This window comes from Rhinopithecus bieti, unplaced genomic scaffold (genome assembly GCF_001698545.2).
Source record: "Rhinopithecus bieti isolate Rb0 unplaced genomic scaffold, ASM169854v2 scaffold_36869, whole genome shotgun sequence".
NCBI classification, from domain to species: Eukaryota; Metazoa; Chordata; class Mammalia; order Primates; family Cercopithecidae; genus Rhinopithecus; species Rhinopithecus bieti.
Genome location: NW_016815448.1, coordinates 235,213 through 253,579, shown reverse-complemented (window position 1 = coordinate 253,579; position 18,367 = coordinate 235,213). Strand labels below are relative to the sequence as shown.

General features: G+C 46.5%; 1 long non-coding RNA gene across 1 annotated transcript; it reads right to left on the bottom strand.

Annotated features, from left to right (window-relative positions):
- Nucleotides 1-7,861: 7,861 nt before the first annotated feature.
- On the bottom strand, nucleotides 7,862-13,618 carry LOC108515959 (uncharacterized). The gene is made up of 2 exons (XR_001881682.1): nucleotides 13,076-13,618; nucleotides 7,862-8,270 (listed from the first exon to the last, which is right to left on the bottom strand). It is a non-coding gene; the product is annotated as an uncharacterized LOC108515959 (long non-coding RNA).
- Between the last annotated feature and the right edge of the window lie 4,749 nt (nucleotides 13,619-18,367).

Here is an 18,367-nt window from a genome sequence, read left to right as displayed (position 1 = left end):
AAAAAAAAAAAAAAAGTGCCTAGAAACTCGCCACATTCCTAATGCTTCTCTGGTAAAAATACAAAGAAGTGAGGGTTGTTTCCTTTTAATTTCCCCAGATTAGACGCTGCAACTGCACTTCCTGGCTCTGTCCTCTTGAGCAAGTGAATTCACTTCTCTGAGCATCATGGAAGTAATCGGTAAAACAGGGATAGTAGTAATTTACTCATGGGCTTGTTGTGAGCAGTAAATGAAGTAACAAACATGAAACCTCAGCAAGTGCTTTACGTGGGAGGCTTAGAGTAAATGTTTATTATTGCCAGTACTACTCTCCTTGGTCTGCATCCGATTTACCCTTCCTGCACACACCTGCCATACCATAAAGAGACAATATCTTTTATCTGTTTTTAATTTAGTTGGGTCTCATAAAAATTTTTGTCTTAACAGTTATGTTTGCATGAGTTTGGATTACAGCCGATAGATCTAGGTTGATTGACGAATATACTGGGATTTAAGGTATAGCATTGAAAACATCTTAATTGTTTTAAAATCAGTTAGGAATAAAAACTAGATTAAGAAACTTCCAATATTACCTGGGAAAAAAAAAAAAAAACTTGGCACAGAGGATAAGTGGCCCCAATTCTTCAGCACAAGTTTTCCCTAAGAAGAACAGGAACTTCTAAATTTATCATAGGTATTGATAGGTATTGGCCTTCTCATTAGTTACCATCTTAAACAAAAAGACAAGTATGATGTAACTGTGGAAAGATTACTATTTGGGAAAAAACTGTCTGCAAGGCCTTTTAAATTTGGTTTGATAAGAAGCTCTAAAGGATCTAACTCAAAGAAATAAGAGGGGAAAGCTGATCCTTCTCACGTCTGGATAGTGCCAATACTATATTTTGTAGTCAGAAACAGTTTAAAGTGAGTGAAAAAGATGTCCGATTGTATGTAGGTGTTTCTGTTTCTTTAAATCTTGCTTGGAATTTTGTAACTTTATTTCTAAATTACCTATCCTGATTCTTCATGATCTTTGTACTTAGGTGTGTTAATTAAGGTTTCTAGTTTGTAGGGAAGATGTATTTAAATAGAAAAGTGAGGCTGGGTGTGGTGGTTCACGCCTGTAATCCCAGCACTTTGGGAGGCTGAGGTGGGAGGATCGCTTAAGCCCAGGAGTTCGAGACCAGACTGGGTAATATAGCAAGACCCTATCTCTACAAAAACCTTTAAAAATTTAACTGTGTGTGGTGTTCATGTCTGTTGCCCTAGATACTGGAGAAGCTGAGGCAGGAGGATCACTTTAGCACAGGAGGTTGAGGCTGCAGTGAGCCGTGATTGTACCACTGTACTCCAGCCTAGGTGATAGAGCAAGACCCTGTCTTAGAAAAAAAGAAAGAAATTTTAATTGAAAAAAAAAAAGAAAGAAAGAAAAGTACATGTGCCAGGTTATTCAGACTCAGTCCTTAGTTAAAGCAGAGTTCACCTGTGACAGAGGGTCACAATTGCAGGCAAAGTGCCCAGGAGTGCTGACTTGGCAAATGCAACCTAACTGCAAACATCATGTCATTCTCCTTTTCCACAAGCATCGTAAATATCTTACATGCACTTGTGAACATACTGAATGTATTTTGCTCTTGATAAGGTAATAACTACTGATATTTACTAAATGAGAGCATTTAGGAAATGTTAGATTCCCCTAATATTAATGCCTTGCATCTGTCCACTTCAGTGTGTTTGTCTTTGGCATTGAAGAGCAGGCAGTACCTTTGTGTAGCACAGATTATGAATGGAGATAACACTCAGTGGTAACACTGGCATGGTTTTCTAGACTGAGAACTAGTAAGTAATGTGATCAGTACTGGGGTAGAGAAGCAGTAAGACGATTTTGAGAAATGTTGGCTGATGTAAGTTCATGCATTTATTAAGAGCCAACTGATGACCACCTTGGTGTCTGGGGCTGTATGGCTTGTAAATTTCCAGTGTGATGTGTCTGTAGACCTGCAAAAGAAGCTACCATTCTCTTCTTTACCCACTTGGAAACATTTCCTATGATTATAGTGCTTACAGCTTCCTCTCTTTCTTTCTTTCTTTCTTTCTTTCTTTCTTTCTTTCTTTCTTTCTTTCTTTCTTTCTTTCTTTCTTTTCTTCTTTCTTTCTCTTTCTTTCTTTCTTTTTGAGATGTGGTCTCACCATGTTGCCCAGACTGGCCTCAAACTGCTGGGCTCCAGTGATCCACCTACCTTGGCCTCCCAAAGTACTGGGATTACAGGTGTGAGCCACCATGCCCAGCCGGTTCATCTTTCTTTACTCATGGTGAGTTACTTATTAAAGATGATGCTTTTTTGCTGAGATATGTGCAGGGGGTGGAAGGAAGGTTTAGCCTTCCCCAAAGGAGTATGCAATGTGTATCCAGTGATAGGATGTGGTGAGTGTAAGTGAGAAAGTAGGAAAAAAGCAATTTTATTATCATCCTTTCCAGAAAAGAACTAAAGAACACCTACCTTGTGTATTGTACTAGAGATACATATTTATGTAATATTCTATTTCTATTCTATTTGAGTGGCTTATACATTCTTGCAAACCTCATGGACATGAAGGAGTGGAAAGAACACTGGCCTGGGAGTCGGGAAACCTACATTTTACACCTAACCATGTGTTTAACATGTTGTGTGATTTCAATCAAATTGCTTTACTCTGTGGGCTTCAGATGCTTCAGCGTTGATATGAGGCGGCCACACATGGCTCTGTGATGGTTCCTGTTCCAGTTTCTTTTCCACTACCGCTTTATCCTAGCAGAACAATGACTTATCAATTAACTCTGAAAATCAATTGCTGTGAAGCTAAAACAAGAGCGCACCTAGCTGAATGTTTAACTTACCCACCCAGTGTGGCTAAGGCAGATGGAAACTCCCTCTGCTTCTGGGACCCAGCACCCCAATCCCAGCTCTGCCTCCTGTGTCTGTGACAGCTGCCCAAGGAAAGACAGAGCAGCTATGCAGGAATAGGAAGCAGGCAATTTCCAGGAACTTCCCTTTCCCCAAGGCCCAGGAAAAATGCCCAGAGAGAGAATATATCTAGATTTGTCTCCTCTGAATTGGGCTTGAAAGATGAAGGGTCTTGTTAGGTAAACCTGAGCGTCTCAGCCCATCTCCCAGGCTAAATGACTAATGATGGGCAGATGCTCTGACAGAGGCCACCTGGAGCCCTGCTTTTTTATTTGTCATGAACCATGGGCCAACCAGGGATAGAGGAAGCATTCCTATTGCAACCTGATCATTGACCTCTTCCAAGCTGACATGTCCACTGAACCACTGGATGCAACTCCATAAGACTGCTCATTGATGCCCAAGTAGACATTAATCAGTCAGTGTTTATATGGTGGTAGTCTTTGGACAAAGACACAAGTACCCTAACCAAAGCAAGCATTAACTGAGCACCTATTACATTTCTAGTTCACAGACACAACGTGGGGAGTATAAGGGACTGTTTCATAGTCCCTGCCACCAAGGAAGCTTCAATCCACATTTCAAGAGATGTCAACTTGAACAGAATTTTAGAGACAAGGAGATGCTCTAAGACATCACTGCCCCAAAGAACTTTCTGTGATGATGGAGAGTCTCTCTGTGCCATCCATTATGGTAGCTACTGGCCACATGTGGTGACTGAGCACATAAAATGTGGCTAACACAGTGAAGGAACTGAATTTCTAAAGTTTAAGTTGTTTTAAATTTTAATTAAGCAGCAACATGTGTGACTGTTAGCTACCATGTTGGACAATGCAGTGTGCTCTTGCTACCTGAAGTGTGGTCTACAGACCAGCAGCATCTCATCACCCGGGAGCTTGTTAGAAATACAGAAGTTTGGCCGGGTGCAGTGCTTTATGCCTGTAATCCCAGCACTTTGGGAGGCTGAGGTGGGCAGATGACGAGGTCAGGAGTTTGAGACCAGCCTGACCAACATGGTGAAACCCCGTCTCTACTAAAAACACAAAGATTAACTGGGTGTGGTGGCATGCACCTGTAATCCCAGCTACTCAGGAGGCTGAGGCTAGAGAATCACTTGAACCCAGGAGGCGGAGGTTGCAGTGAGCCGAGATTGCGCCACTGCGCTCCAACCTGGGTGACAGAGTGAGACTCCGTCTCAAAAAAAAAAAGAAAAAGAAAAGTACAAAAGTTCAGGTCCCACCCCAGACCTGCTAAATCAGAATTTTCATGTTAACAAGATCCTGAGGTCATTTGTTTACATGTTAAGGTTTCAGCACTGGTCTGGGTGGGGCAGTAATTCTCAGTCTTGACTGCATATTGGGATCACTTGGGGAGCTTTTAAAAATCCCAATGTTGTGACTGCACCCCAGAACTATTAAATCAGAAATTTTTTTGGTGGGGGGACCCTGGTCAGTGTTTTTTAAGCCCCCCACGTGATTCCAATTTGTGCCTAAGGTTGAGAACCGCTGCTCTCAGGCTGTGCAGCCAGCCAAGGGCGCACTCAGATGGTAAGTCCATGTGAGGGCCAACAAGTCACTTCTCAGCCTCTAAATTCACTTGTTGGACCCAGCTAGCTGGGAAGCCAAAGGGACTTATTCATCCTCAGCAAGTGTAAGAATTGGCTAGGGCTTATGTTTGTTTCCAATATCTAAGTGAGATGTTCATTAGTTTTTGACAAAACATGTCTAAATACCACACCACTGAAGAGTACAGAAGCAGCCTGCATGACTGAAGGCTGGGAAGAGTTGATTCACTTCCTCACTCTGGGACCTGGATAACCCTGGCATCCCAGAGCAGTCCCGATGAAGGGAGCCATTCTTCCTGTCCAGGGTGGAGGCCACTGTTTTTTCCAATGTCACTTGTCTTCAGCTGCCCTCCTGCAGCTCGGCAAGAATGCGAGGGGCACTGGGGCCAAAGAGAAGAGGTGGGTTTTCCTGAAGAGCGGGATTCTCTCATCCTGTTGATCTGAACAGGACATCAGAGGCCCCAGCTACTTTCTAGTGATGAATGACATTTGCAGAGATGAAGCTTCGTCTCTGAACTGGTAAGGATTTGGGAAAAGCAGTCTGAAACCTGCCTTTCAGGAAATGGGTCCCACGAGCAGCAAGGCCACCCCAAGGGGTGGAGCTGCAGCCCCATGTGGAACATGGGTTTGAAGCCTCACTGAGAAATGTTATCCTTGGCTTGGGTGATGGGGAGGTGCAAGTTATTCACTTTGGAAATGGGATTCCCTAACTATATGATTATTAGCTAATTTGTCTCAACATGTCCACAGAATGTCCTAATCTTTGTATTCACAGCTATTCTCATGCATTCATTCTATGGGGGCCTTAGAGGACTCGGTCAAGACAATGGTGTCCTCGGGAAGGTTACAAGAGAGCAAGCCGTGCTGCTTTATCCATCTTGGGATGAGGCGAGAGGGTGGCACTGGTTGGGTCCTAGGATATCGGGCAGGGCACCACTGCTGCGCTTCCTTCCTCCTATGGGGTACCACGCTTCTCTCAGATATCCTTAGAAAGCTGTGTTAGCCAGCAGGTCACCGGGCCACAAGCCACATGTGAAAGAGGCTCTCCCTGTCCCCTGACTAGGTCTGAGCACAGTTCCAGGGGAGAAAGAGGGAGGAGGCTCGGGAGCATTGTCCCCCTCCTGTCGCTGGTAGGTGAGCTTGTGTCCAGTGGAGACAAAGAGAAAGCTGGCCAAATGTTGTTATCTCCCCCAGCTGCCTGGACTCTATTGCTGTCCCTTGTCCCCATGAAGACTCCCCGTCACCCCACCCGCACTATTGTCTGGGCTGTACAATTAGCACTTTGTTAAATGTTCTCTCATTCTTCAGTGGCACCTCATTACTGAGCCATAAAACAACGGGGCCCAGCAGGTTCCTGGGCGGTCAAATGGTCCAACCCTCTTGACTTAGAGATGCGGAAAATGAGGCCTTGGGGACAATGCTGTGTCCAGCCATAATGGAGCCCACAGCAAAAGGAAGAATAGTAATATTGATCCTATATTTATTTAAATGTCTGGTATTTTGTTCATTATAGATTTTGCACTAATTTTATTTTAAAATTTTGCATTAAACTAGTCTGTATCTTGATGACTGAGTTTTTTGGTGCCTCTTAAAGTGTGCATCCTGGGCCTGGCCCTGACAGGGAGAACAGGGAGTTGCCCAAGGTGACACTAGTTTTGATCAAGAGGTTAAAAGAGAGCTTGGGTCTTCCAACTTGTCCACTTCCTTCTTCTCTGTCAGCTTCAAGTACAAAGTCCTGTTTCTCCAAACAAGTAGAGAGCTCCAGCAGGCAGGGTGGTGAACTTGTGGAATAATAACACTTTCACATGGTTATTGCCTAGTCAAAGAAGCAACTGTATTTGAAAATTCCAGAAACTGCAGATTTTTTCCTTAAATAAGGCACTATTGTTGAGATACTGTCAAAATATTGACACTGCAGTGAGAAAAGAGATCTAGGAAAACATATCAAAATGTGGACCAGTGCCCCAGCTCAATCCTCTCTGACCTGCACTGCTTCGGAAACCCCTTACTTTCCTTCCAAATCCAGCTGACATCCTTCCAAAGAGTTTTGTGTCTCTGATCAGGCTTCACTACACTTGTGTTTCTCCCACTCACCTGGTGCTCAGGGCATAGAACACAGCCCCAGGTACACAGAGGGTGAACAATCTTCAACAACTGGGCACCAAGGATCCTGCTCCTTTTTCTTTGTAATGGCTGCATGACATGGTCTTCTATATGGATGTACAAGTTGCCTATTGATGGACTTTCGGTTGCTTCTTTTTGTTCTCTCTCTGTCTTTCTTGTTCTCTCTTTTCTTATCTTTTTTGGCCCCCTTTTTCTCCAGGGTTCTCTACTGCAGAGTCATGTGATTCCCACACAGTTTTCTCAGAGCAAGTACATGTTCCCTGCCCAACATCAGCGCTGTTGTCATTCATGTCCTGTATCTATGGGGATGACCATGCTCCTTTGGAGAAAAGGCTTGGAACTTACCAACTTATGGAAACTTATGGAAATCATCATTTGGTATTGAGATTTTGCAGGAAACACACTCCTTAAAAATCTCTGTGAGTGTGGCTGTTAAGAATCCCACAAAGAGGGAGAAAGGTGGGAAGTGAGTGAAGCGAGGCTCAGCTGCCACCAAGAACTAAGCGGGGTCCACTTTGCGTCTGCTGCAAAGAAAGGAATGGACATTTGGCCTGTCTCCTCTTCCTTTATTGTGTCATAGTCTTTCCTTTACTCTTCTCTTTTTAAAACAAGAAAATCATAATTTTAATATTATTTTTAAAATAGACATACATTCACACAATTCAAAACTCCAGTAGTTGGCCAGACACAGTGGCTCATGCCTGTAATCTCAGCACTTTGGGAGGCTGAGGCAGGAGGGTCGCTTGAGGCCAGGAGTTCGAGTCAAGCCTAGGTAGCATAGTGCAGACCCCATCTCTACAGAAAAAATTTTAAAATTAGCCGAGTGTGGTGACACACATCTGTAGTCCCAGCTACTTGGGAGGCTGAGGTGGGAGGATCACTTGAGCCCGGGAGATTGAGGCTGCAGCAAGCTGTGATCACACCCCTGCACTCCAACCTGGGTAACAGAGTGAGACCCTGTCTCAACAAATAAAATAAATAAATAAAATTCCAAATGTACAAAAGGTGAAGTCTCCTCCGCTTCCACTCATTTCCCTCCCCATAGGGGACCAATATTACTAGTTCTCAGGTCTCCTTCCGGAGAGATTCCAAGCATATGCAAGCAACTGTGTTTAAAAATCATCCCTCACTCCCATCTCAAATGATAAAAATCACCCCTCTCTTCTCCTGGCACAAATGGTACTCCACACACTGGTCTACACAGGACTTTTTCACTTTCTGTGTCCTGGAAAGATTCCACACCCACATGTTTTTGAAGTCCTCATTATTTTAAGATTGCTTAATATTCCATTGTACGGATATACCATAATTTATTTAACCAGTCCCCTTCTGATGGACATTCGGGTTATCTCTAGCCTTTTGCTGAGATAATGCTGCAGTAAATATTTGTGTATATGTCATTTTGCACATGCACATTTATGTGTTGGATAATTTCCTAGAAGCAGAATTGCTGGGTCAAAATTGAAGTATATCAAAAAAATTTTACAGATATTGTTAAATTCCCTTTAACACTGCATGTGCCATTCCCATCAACAATGTACGCCAATGCCTATTTCACCAAACCTTTGCCAGCTACCACTGCCATGGTTTACAGAGGAAAAATCTCACCACCATAGCCACTCCTTGTATGGTAATCAGTTCTTTTGGTCTTTGCCAATCTGAAAAGTGAAAAATGCTACCTCAGTGTGGTTTTAATTTGTATTTTCTTTCTTTCTTTTCTTTCTTTCTTTCTTTCTTTCTTTCTTTCTTTCTTTCTTTCTTTCTTTCTCTTTCTTTCTTTTTTTTGTATTGGTTTTGTTTCATTTTCTGGGAACTGTTGGTTCATATGCTTTGCTTGCTTTTCTATTCAACTGTTGTTCTCTTTCTTATTTGATTTACGTGAGATCTTTATATAGGCAACATTACCTCTTGCCTATAATAAGAGTTGCAGGTAATTCTTGATGATTTTCATTTCGATTTTTTTTTTTTTTTGAGACAGAGTCTCACTCTTGTTGCCTAGGCTAGAGTGCAGTGGCACAATCTCGGCTCACTGCAACCTCCACCTCCCAGGATCAAGCGAATCTCCTCTCTCTGTCTCCTGAGTAGCTGGGACTACAGGCATGCACCACCATGACCGGCTAATTTTTGTATTTTTAGTAGAAACGAGGTTTAACCATGTTGGCCAGGCTGGTCTTGAACTGCTGACCTCAACTGATCCACCTGCCTCAGCCTCCCAAAGTGCTGGGATTACAGGCATGAGACACTGTGCCTGGCCTCATTTTGGCTTTCGACTTTGTTTATGATGATTCTTTTTGTTTGCGATGCAAACACTTTTTATTTTTATATGGTCAAATTTATTGTTATTTTATTTTATGGTTTCTGGTTTCATTCATAGATTTTAATTTTTTTCTCCTGGCTCCTTTGAGTTCTTTTAGGGTTAAATTTTTACATTTAAATTTTTGATCCACATACAATTGATCTCATTTTAAGGTATGAGATATACATCTGAATTTACTGTTTTTTCTCCCAAATGTCTGTCCATTTGTGCTGGGACATTTATTGAAAAGTCTATTTTGGCTGGGTGCAGTGGCTCACATGTGTAATCCCAGCACTTTGGAAGCCCAAGGCAAGCAGATGTCTTGAGGTCAGGAGTTCGAGACCAGTCTGGCCAACATGGCGAAATCCCGTCTCTACTAAAAATACAAAAATTAGCCCAACATGGAGGCACGCGCCTGTAATCCCAGCTATTTGGGAGGCTGAGCCATGAGAATTGCTTGAACCCAGGAGGCAGAGGTCGTGGTGAGCCGAGATCATTCCACTGCACTCGAGCCTGGGAGACAGCAAGAAAAGTCTATCTTTCCTAACTGGTTGAAATGCCATCCTCGCTCTACTATAAATTCCAGAGTTTGTCTGTGCCCATCTCAGTACTTCTGTGTCCCCTGCCGTGTGTATCCAAGCACCAGCACCATAGTCCCCCGCCCCTTTTTTTTTTTTTTTTTTTTTTGGCTCCATGCAACTTGACTACAAGTCCCTGGGTCTGCAGACATGGAGATTTGCTGACCCCGAGGTGGGATGAGGAGGTAGGGGAAATAGCAAAAGAGTTGGATATTAAGATCAGAAAGCTTCTGGGCTCTCTCCAAATAACCTCTAGCATCTAAAACAGCTTTGCTCCTATACATTCTCTCAAAATAAAACAAAAAGAGAACAAAGAAGTCAGTTTCCTTATCAAACAGCTATGTGTCGAGCCTGAAAGGGCCCCTCTAGCCTAACCCTGTGCCTGCTGCTGACCCTCTCCTGGAGTACCTTCTAAGATTGTTTCAGGAGCTTAAGAAGGCCCTAAGTGTGGCTTTGATCGCCATATTGGAAATGCTTCCCTCACTGGCTCCCTGGGCTCCAAGCCCAGTACTTGACAGTTGCCTGTAAACTGAGCAGGTCTTTATCTCAAAGACATTACAATGGACCCTAAACAAACACATTAACAACCACTCAGAGACCTAACTAACGCTGGCCAATAAACAAACCACCAGAAAAGCTTATTCAGAAAAGGTTCCTCCTTCCTGCAGCCCCTGAGGGCAGATCCTGCTTCCTCAGATCCTGCTTCCTCAGCCTGCAGGCTGCTTGCTGCTTTCCAAGGGCTCTCCAGCCCTCCCTGCAGGAATGTAATCATCTGCCCTGCGTGCCCTGCCTCCTCTCACCTTTACCCACAATAACCCAGCATGGTCGCAATGTACTCAGTGCCTACCTATTGCAAATAAAACAAGAAAGTAAATCTCCTTCAAAGGAACAGCTAATAGCTCCAGGCTACCAAAAGGAATGTGTTCCATGGGAGCTAGTGATTACCCTATATACCAAGGTTTTAAATTTAAGGTCTTTGGATGAGCTTCGGAGGTTCCCTGAACCCCTACAATGATTTGCAAAATGTATATGTAGACTTATAAAGGGCATTTTTTCCCTAAGATATGGGGAAGGAGATTCCCTGTATCATCAGAGTTCAATATCAAATATTTTTAAAATCTAGCTATCTATGGATAAAAGGATACGATGTCTAGAATTTGTTTCAAACATTTCAGTTGGAGGACAAAGAGTGGGTGAAGTAGGTGCAGTTATGGATTAAACAAGATTGGCCATTAGTTGATAGTTATTAAAGCTAGTGATGAGTGCTTGGGAATTTATATTATTCTGTCATGAAAGAAGTGGAAGGAAGGAAGAAGAAAGGGAGGGAGGGAGGAAACCTTTGCTACAGACTACGCTGAAAGAACCAGACCATAGTATACATCTGCTATTCTCATAGTTTTAGCTTTATAGGAACAACTGCCCAGTGGCTTGCCTGATCAGTGTTTGAAAGCCTGGAAAATTTGAGGGTGCAGAGCCATGTTCTTCTCACTCTCACCCCTGCTCTCTATCCTCAGCATCACCCAGAGAGAGGGACCAGAATCCCTGAGGCCATCTTGGTTCATCTGCACCGTCTCTCCTACACCTCTTCACCCCTCCCCTCCCCACTTCACTCCATGCTGCAATGGGGCAAGGAGGTGGTCATCCAAGGCCCTGGCTCTCCATCCAGACCCCAGGCAGGTAGAGCCCCTATTGTCTGAGCAAGCTCGCGCAGGAGGGGGCTGGGGTTGCACTATTTGGATGTTCTTGGAGTAGAAAATTCACAAATTCCAAGCTCTGCTCCCAAAGCAAACCTCCCCAGCCCAGGTGGCTGCATCCTTCTCCTCCCCTCCACCCAGTTCCCTGGGTCGCCAAACGGAGGCTTTGAAAACCAGCTTGTGTTTGGTTTGTGAAAGCACCAATGTTTGCAATGTTTGCCCAGCAGAGAAGGAGCATATTTTCTCCCTTCCAAATGCAAACTCAAAAGATGCTCCACAGTTTTTCTTCAGACTTTCCACAGGAAACATAAATAAGAAAGAAAAATGACTTTAGGTGCTGAGACCTGAAATGGAATTTCAGCCCTGAAGGAACTGCCTGTAACAAGCACTCTCTGTCCTTCAGTGAAGGCTTCGAGAGCCTGGGTGCACGTTCCTTTCCTCTGAGCAGCCTTCACAGACGAGGCAAGGGGAGGAGCTGAACCAGTTCTTAGGCCTGACTCCCAGCTAGGTCTTCAGTCCCACACAATGAATGGCTGGTGATTGGCACAGCAGCTGAGATTCCCTGGCTACAGTATTCTTTTTTATCTTTCTTAATTGTGTTAGGGTAGAACAAATGAGAGTGCTCCAACCCGAGAGGCCCAGCCACACTGCAAGCCAGATGCACAATCAGAGTGTGAAGTGTGGACACACCCCCCTGGAACCCGAGGCCACAATTTGCCACCTGCTCTGCCTTTGTCTCCATCAGAAGGACATCCCTGATCTGTGGCCTCTGTCCTCACGGATCTCATAATTATCAGACAAACACAACCGGAGAGAGGCTGGGCCTCCCCCTCCCCCTCCCCTCCCCGTCCCCCTGCCGCTCCGCCCTTCTCCTTCTTTCTTCTCCTTCTCCTTCTCCTTCTCCTCTCCGTCCTCCTCCTCCTCCTCTCCTTCTCCTTCTCCTCCTCCTCCTCCTCCTCCCTCCTCCTTCTTCTTCTTCTTCTCTTCTCGCTTCTTTCTTCTTCTTCTTCTTCTCCTTCTCCTCCTCCTCTCCTCCTCCTTCTTCCTCTTTCCTCAATTCCTCCTCCCTCCTCCTCTCTCCCTCTCCCTCGTCACATCTCCTCTCCCTCTCCCTCTCCCTCTCCCTCCTCCCTCTCCCTCTCTTCCATCTCCTTCTCCCTCCTCCTCCTCCACCTCCTCCTCCCTCTCCCTCTCCATCTCCTCCTCCTCCTCCTCCTCCTTCTTCTTCTTCTTTTTTTTTTCTTCTTCTTCTCTTTCTTCTTCTTTTGAGACAGAATCTCACCGTGTCGTCCAGGCTGGAGTGCAGTGGCATGATCTTGGCTCACTGTAACCTCTACTTCCCAGGTTCAAGTGATTCTCTTGCTTCAGCCTCCTGAGTAGCTGGGATTACAGTCACCCGCCACCACACTTGGCAAATTTTGTGATTTTGGTAGAGACGGGGTTTCACCATGTTGACCAGGCTGGTCTCGAACTCCTGGTCTCAAGTGATCTGCCCACCTCAGCCTCCAAAAGTGCTGGGATTACAGGCCTGAGCCACCGCACCTCGCCCAAGAACCTTTCTTCTTAAGGCGTTTTCCTTTCCCATAGCATTCTATCTTCGGATAGGCCCAATAAGGCCATTGAGTATCTGCCCTTTTTACAAAACATATTATCAATCCTTACACCCCATATGTTTAGTGAAAAGTCAACTAAACAAAGCAAGGGACTCCACTAGAAGGTGCTTGTGAGAAGTTTACCTTCCATCTAGGACTTCACTTTGATGTGCCAAATTCTGAGAAAGGGTATCTGAATGTGTTTATCTGAAGCCAGGGCCAATAACCCAAATGGCTTTCAAATGGCTACAAAGGTTTCTCAGCATTCGATTAATCAGTCCCATCACAGACAAGTCAACTGACCTGCAGACCCATGTGCTCTACTCATGGGTGTTGCTGGTTCTGGCAGGGGTGATCTGGGAGGAGGTATTTCCCGGAGGTGTTTCTGAAGGGAGAGGCACTAGCTGAAGTTGGCTCTGAGATGCAATACGGATGAGGAAAGGGAAGGTGGAGTGCTGATGCTGACAAGGGGAGGAAGAGAGGTAGAGGTTATCAGTGCTCAGAGCATGGGTTTTGGAGGCACACAGATCTGTGCCCAAAGGGCTATCGAGGCTCTTCCACTTCATTGCTGAGCAACCTGATGTGTTCATACGTTCCCTGATATGTAAAAGTGGCACAATACTCACATATTCCTTATAAAGTGCTTGCAAGCACTAAGACAAAATGTAGAGAGAGCTTAGTGCAGTGCCGGACTCAGTCAACAAATAGCAAATGGAAGCTGTTCTCATTAGAGTAAAAAGGAAGACAGAGGAGGACAAAGGGGACATGGGGAGGGGGTGCCGTGGGAGGCTGTGGGTGGGGTGCAGAGGCCAACACTGCAGACAGCAGCCCCTCACCCAGCTCCATTTCTGGGCGCCTGGGACAACACAGCTGTCAGTCCAGACAGGCTGCTCAGATGTTTATTAAGAAACCACCCATAAAAGTTATTGGAAACTTTACATTTGCAGTACGGTCTCTGCACACTGCTGAGCTGCCACAGCTCTCAACAAGGCCTCATTCATGGCCCCAGGCAGCTCACTTGCCTGCCCCACCCCTGGGTCTCAAGCCCACCAGGGTGCCCCCCAGCCCCAGCCCCTAGCCCAAGCGTGGCCTCCTTCCCTCCCTTGGCTCTGAGTGATTTTCTGATTTGCCTTTTCCAAGTGTGAAATCTTTGAATGAAGTCACTTCAACTGGAGAGCAACATCACAAGGCAATGTTTCCTAAGTGCAAAGGTCCCTGGGTGATTTTAGGTAGAACTTGGATGAAAGTTTTGCATTCTAATAGTGTTATATATAGTATCTATATTTTAATGTACATGTGTATGTATTTTGGCAGAGACCAAACCTGCAAAATGTATTTATTTTAATAACTATTGGAGGAAAAGGTAGAATATCAATCCCATGTTACAGAGTTTTCATTTCAAATAAACTTGAGTAAAGTAAAAGAGAATGAGAAAGTTGACTTAAGGAAACCATAAAAACAGTCATAGTCTAGGTGACCCTCAGATCTGGCAAATCGATCCAGGAACACTGCATGTGATCTCAGCCCTCACCTAGAGCTGTCTGGACACAGCAGTCTGATGGACACAATTTTGATCTACACAGGGCGGTCCTGCCCCAGGCTGGTCAGAGAGAGGACCTGCTCCTTATCCAGAGAGCTCTAGTGACTTGTCCCGGCTCCCTCGGTCATGGTTCTGCCTGTCCCTCACCAGTCTGCACTCAGCCAGACTTGTTCTACTGAAACACTGTCTACAGGCCCAGGGCAGCTCCTCAGACCAGCACCCAAGGCCCTTCTCATCCAGCTTTCCTGTCTCTGTCCCTGGTTGGCCTCTCCACCAGGCCCAGTGTACTCAGGGCCAGGACGGCATGGCTCTTCCCTTTGGTTCCCCTCTGCTTAGACTGCTCTGCTGACACGAATCGCCCACTGGCCTCTGACTTGTTCGTACTCCCCCATCTTCCCCCAGGCTCCCAAACCTCCCCCTCCCTGCAAGTGGGACAGCTAGTACAGCATCATGCTCGAGTTCAGGCTTGAGTTCTAATCTTACAACTACTGCTTGCCAGCTGTGTGTGCTTAAGCCAATTGCTTAACCTCTCGGTTACTCAGTTACCTCATCTGTCATGGGGGCAATGGCAGCAACATCTTCCTCCTCCCAGGTTTGTCGGGAGAACTGAATGAAAAGACAGTACCATATTCACAGTAACAGCAAGTACACTGCATGGCTGTGCCTTCATTAGAGTTTAGTTCTTGCCGAGAGCAGCCTTTCAGCACTCATTGTCCAGGGAGTAGGTGCTAGATAGGTATCTGCTGGCTGATTACGGATGTACCACAAGGTGTTTCCTACGTACAATCTCTTGATCCCTGAGCCTGAGAGCTGAGTTTCTTTTCTGGATCTAACAGCCCTGTGGAGACTTGGAGAGCACTTATTCCTGGCCTATTGCACAGCTGTCTCTTCTCTGGAAGGTCTGGTCTCCAGGGCTCTTCGTGGAGCCTGTCTTCCTCCGTCAAGTTTGGCCTAGGAGATGGAATCCTCCAGAAGCAGGCCTGGCTGGGGATGCACATAGACCTTCCCCAGCACAGAGAAGACAGTGCCTGGGGACACTCAAGGCCGTCTTCTCTGAAGCCCACCCATGTGGACAGACTAGAGAGAAGCCACTAGCACACACCCAGAGTCTCCTTGTGCCAGGCACTAAGCTAGGTGCACCCTACAAGGTCCAGGCCCTAGTCCTTCAGCCCTTGCTCAGGTGGCTACAAAGACAGCTCCAGAGCCTGGGGATTGGGGCGAGTTCTCCAGCTGTCAGCCTGTGGCCGCCACCCTGGAGCATGCTCAGAGGGAAACTGCCTTCCCTTGCCCCAGGCCTCAGACTTTTCTGAAAGAAATGTTGTGTTGCCTTGGCCCTCCTGCTTTGCCACATCCCCTTCCTCCCACAGAGCCCGGGGCCCCAGGCTACAGTCCAGCAGTCCCTCTATGAGCAGACTTCCAGTGACACATGGCTTTGTCAGAAACCTCATTAGCAGAGACAGAAAGGCGAGAGGCAGCTCAGAAAGGCATTCCAGGTGTCAGTTAAGAGGGGCCGCAGGAGGAAAAGGCCATTAAACCACAACTAAGGTCAGCCCGCGGTAGAATGAGAAAACAATAAACTGAGACCTTGGAGAGTGGTGGGAAGGTAACTGGGGAGTTGAGGGGGGTACCCCTGACTCAGGCTGGGGAGGGCCGCCAGCTTGTCTTGTCTGACGCTGGGAGTCCCAGAGGCTGTTCTGTGTAAACTCCTGGAGGACAGGGACTGGGCCCCAGGAGACTCTGAACCCCGCTCCCAGCACACATTCAGCACACCACAGGCACTCGGTGCGCACCTGATGAATGAGTGGAGATTGAGCCTGGCACACAGGAGAAGACTGGAGTGCTTGTCATGCATTAGGCGCTGGGCTCGGCACTGCTTGTCTGCAAACTCTTTGTACCCCAAGACATATTATTAGCTCCCTTTTAAATCTAAGGAAATGTAGACACTAGAATGTGTTATTTTGGGGCTCCCCAGATTCTGGGAATTCACTAGAACTCTACCTATTGATACTTGGAACTTCTGAAACAGACACATTCCTTCATTCCAGAATTAGTCATAAAAAGGCTAAATGAGGCCGGGAGTGGTGGCTCATGCCTAATCCTAGCACTTTGGGAAGCTGAGGCAAGCGGATCACGAGGTCAAGAGATGGAGACCATCCTGGGCAACAGTAGAGACAGTGAAACCCCGTCTCTACTAAAAATACAAAAATTAGCTGGGCATGGTGGCGGGCGCCTGTAGTCTCAGCTACTCAGGAGGCTGAGGCAGGAGAATTGCTTGAACCCGGGAGGCAGAGGCTGCGGTGAGCTGAGATTGCACCACTGCACTCCAGCCTGGTGTCAGAGTGAGACTCCGTCTCAAAAGTAAAAGAAGAAAAAGGCCGAATGCCTGTGGAGGCTGAGGCAGCACACTGAAACTCACTCCTGAAGGGTCATTAGAATGATTGTCTGGTATCTGGAATTCCCTGTCCTGTCAAGGATGATGGGGGCTGCCCTGAGCTGGGGAACATGCTCGGCTGAGGGAGGTGGAGGACAGTGGCAGGCCTGCGTGCACTCCCAGCATTGCTTCAGTGAGCTGTTTGCCTTCACTGGGCAGGGACCCGCAGGGGCCATGTATTTTTGTCATGCCCGACGGGGAATGCACATGATTTATGAAGTTTTTTTAACCTGAGACTTCCTCATAAAGGAGCTTTGAGAAGACTGCAGCAAACCTCCTTATGAAAGGCCTTCCTTTCTGGGATCTGCTAGACAAGGTATTGTTGACTGCCTGCCCTCAAGAATGAGGGACCACGTGTGCCCCACCCTAGGTCTGGAATGGCTCGAGAACCCAGGAAAACTGCACGTGGATTTGTACTTTGTTCGCCTAACCCATCTCAGGCTTCTTGCCCTTTACACCCTCTTAGCTGAAATTTCTACCCCAAGAAACCTGTCCCAAGAGATCTTTGAGTCCCTGATCCCTTATGCCTTTGACATCAAAGGTCCAAGCTTCCCTGGACAAGTCACTTGACCTCATTGAGTCTCTTTTCTCATCTGCAAAATGAGCATAAAAATATCCACCTTGAAATCTTCAGAGTAAGGGATTTAATCAATGCCTCACCAGTTGGAAAGCTGACTGAGAATGGCCCTCCACGTGTCATTTAATCTTGTCTCCCTAGCACCTAACAGAGTGCCAGGCACATAGAGACCAATACTAAATGGCAATTTGTAGAACTGACTTCTACTGAATTCAGTGACAAAGAATAAGTAAAATGTGTTTGTAAACTGGAAGCACAGTGCCTGGCACTTGGTAGGCATTTAGAAAATTTGGGTTAAGCCTGCATTTGAATCTGATTCTCCCCTACAGATGCCGGACCCAAGACTCTGACCCCAGTGGTGAGGCAGGGACCCCAATGTTTCAGCCATCTCCTCCTGGCCTGATTGGGGCTGCAGGGGACCTTTGTCAGTCTCCCCTCTTGGTGCCCCCTCCCCCATCCCAGACCCCTGGCCTCTTGATATCCTGGCAGCAGCCCCTACAGCCCCTCTGGGGTGGTGGGCATCCCTGCGTCGACACAGCTAGGCTGGGCCCCTCTCCAGGGAAGGGGCTGAAGGGTGTGAAGGACTGGTGTGTATGACTTTGTTTATTTTCTCTGAAGAATCCTGCCTGAGCCCTGCTATAAAAATAACCTGCCTGGAAACCTCATCTCCAAGGGGTAGAAAGAAGCTTTTGTATCCAGGGAAGCTGCTCTAACTGCCTCCCTGTACCTTCGCCTCAGCCCATGCATCAAGGAGGAGCCAGTTAAGGTGATGAGGGGCCAGGGCAAGGGAGAGGGATGCGTGGGGAAGGAGGAGGGGACGAAAGGGCAGCTCAGCAGCCTCTCGCCCTGAGCACAGCAGAAGCCTCTCACTTGTCTGCTCGACCCAGGAAGATGCAAAGGAGGAACTGAGGGAGAGAGAGGGAAAGAGGAAGTCAACAAGAGTAAAAACCAAGATACACTGGATGTTGAGAGAGACGAGGAGGCCAGGAGACAGAAGATCAAGTCCAGGACAGAGGAGGGGCATGGGGAGAGTGGGGAGGAGAGTGA